Consider the following 2606-nt stretch of genomic DNA (forward strand, 5'->3'; position numbering starts at 1 on the left):
GGTTTCAGAAAGCCAATGCAAGTTTTGCATTGAAAGTCCGATTTTTAGCATTTGCAAACAATATTAGAATCTACTGAGCAAAGGAAGCCCCAGTGGGTGTTCAATGTAAGGATGCGGGGGCTAGAGCAATAGCGCAGCGGGTAGAGTATTTGCTTTGCACGTGGCTGACCCGGGTTCAATCCCTGGCATTCCATATGGTTCCCTGTGTCTGCCAGGAAGGAATTTATAATCAAAGAGGTAGGAAAAACTCCTGAGTGCCACTGAGTGTGGCCCACAAACAAGACCAAAAAAAACGTAAGGATGCTTCTACACAATAATTAATGATGTGTTTTGAATGAAAATTTGAGCGAGTGATCATTGATTTAACCAGAATACTCTCCACATTTCAGGATCTACAATAATTCATTGTGATCAAAAGACTAGAAATCTCAAGTGTTGGTGAGGGCGTGGGAAATAAAACTTTGGAGCACTGTTGATGGGAATGGAAATGTGTGCAGTGACAATGGACAAAATATGGAGACAGTAACACTGAAAATGGAAATCCAATCTGATCCTGCAGTACCTACTTCTCTGACGGTGATGAAAACACTAATATGAAAGGATCTGGGTTCACAAGAGCCAGACCATAAAGTCCACTCCATGTGCGTGGATGACTAGACACGAACATTGTGAACTGTCCAGTCATGTGGTGCAACTTGGCCATTTAAAACTTGGATGGAAGCCGAGGAGACTGTGCCCAGTGAATCAATTCAAGAAGGGAAACATAATGACTGCAGCATTTTCCTCCTACGTGGCACATGAATAAAGCCAAGGAGTGTACCCCAGCTTCCAAGTGGACTTTAGGGGATACATGCTCTCAAGTTGGGAGGTTCCTGTGGCAGTCAGAACACCCAAACCCTAGCTTGCAGATTTCCACATCACCAGGGAAGAGTTGAGTGACTCAGCACTGTGGTTTCTCTGACTTTCACAATATCTGTGTGATGTGAGTGGAATAATCATCCTGTGCATGTGATTAGCCCCATCTTAAGTCAGAATGGATGGACTTTACTGAGCTCTCCTAAACCCTGCAAGGCCCTACCCTGCTCGGGGGTTCTTCCAAGGGTGTGAAACACTTCCTCCGCAGTTTGCCCCTCTGATCCATGACTACATCAATTGCAGAAGCTCCCAAATGCTCTTTTTGTTCAATATTACCTCCCATGTGTTATTTTAAGTTATGCAGCAATTATCAATATCCCCAGCAATGACAGAATATATGTGCACCAGAACTGAGTTTTCAGTAAAGATTTGACCTGAAACATGTATAGTTTTTTCTTATTACTATCAATTCTAGTAAATCCATGATGCTTTTATTTATTTATTTATTTATTGTTTTTGCAGTGCCAGTGCTGGAACTTAGAGCTCACATGTTTCTAGCACATACCTTACCACCAGGCTAGAAAGAAGCCAGTTGTTTTTTTTTTAATTTTTGACAGCGCTTAGGGATTACTCCTAGCTGTGTGCTCAGAAATCGCTCATGGCAGGCTTTGGGGACCATATTGGATGCCAGGAATCAAACCCAGGGCTATCCTGGGCAAGACAAATGCCCTACCACTATGCTATCACTCCATCCCCAAGAGAAGCCAGTTTTATTATTGTGTTTGTTCAGCAAAGTTTAGCCTCTACCAGGAGGGGTTACTCGGCCATATGGGTTATCAGAAATCAAAACAGTTCTATTTACTATATACTTGAATACAATTTTATTTACTATCTACTTGAAAATAATGTACAGACAGAAAGATAGCCACTGTCTCCACTGATAAGTGCTGAGAACCATTGTGTGTTGACCACAGTTTCATCCAGTAGTGACTGATGGGTGGGGAAACGCCCTGGTGCTGACATGTGCAAAGTCTAGGGAGAACCAGGCTCCCAGGGAGTTCAGGGCTCCCTAGAGTGACGATGCTGTTCGTGGAATTGAGGATCGGAGAAGTGGCATCAGCTGGCAGTCTTGGAAAGCTCCCGAAGGACAAACTCCCAATAGGTGCTGGCCACAGGATCACACATTGGTCTCATTCAAGCTGTGGGAGCATCCTCATATGCCTTTGGCTTCTCCTCCAGTTTAGCAAGAGTTTTCTGCAGCTTCATTCTTGGCTTTTCTTCTTTTAGATTTCCTCCAAAGTTTGTAAGTCGAGTTGGAATCTCAGGCTTTGTTCTCCAAGTACAGGAAAGTCTGCCAGCTCTCCTCCCATTCCTTCTCCCTGGCAAAAAGTTCCTTGGCCAGTACTAGATTCTCAGTTGCACAACCTTGATGTGGTGGACCTGAAGCAGAACTTCCACTCTTGGTAGTAGAACACTCCTTGATGTTGAAGTCGCAGACCCAGTAGTGGACAAGCTCTCCTCAGACACCGTCCATTACCTTCACCTTTTCCCTTTGGAATTTCTCCAGTTGATCTACTTGCAATTGTTTGTTTATTTATTTATTTATTTATTTTTATTTAGTATCTTTATTTAAACACCCTGATTACAAACATGATTGTGGTTGGGTTTCAGTCATGTAAAGAACACCCCCCTTCACCAGTGCAACATTCCCATCACCAATGTCCCTAATCTCCCTCCTCTCCACCCCACTC

Source organism: Suncus etruscus, chromosome X (assembly GCF_024139225.1).
Source record: "Suncus etruscus isolate mSunEtr1 chromosome X, mSunEtr1.pri.cur, whole genome shotgun sequence".
Taxonomy (NCBI): Eukaryota; Metazoa; Chordata; class Mammalia; order Eulipotyphla; family Soricidae; genus Suncus; species Suncus etruscus.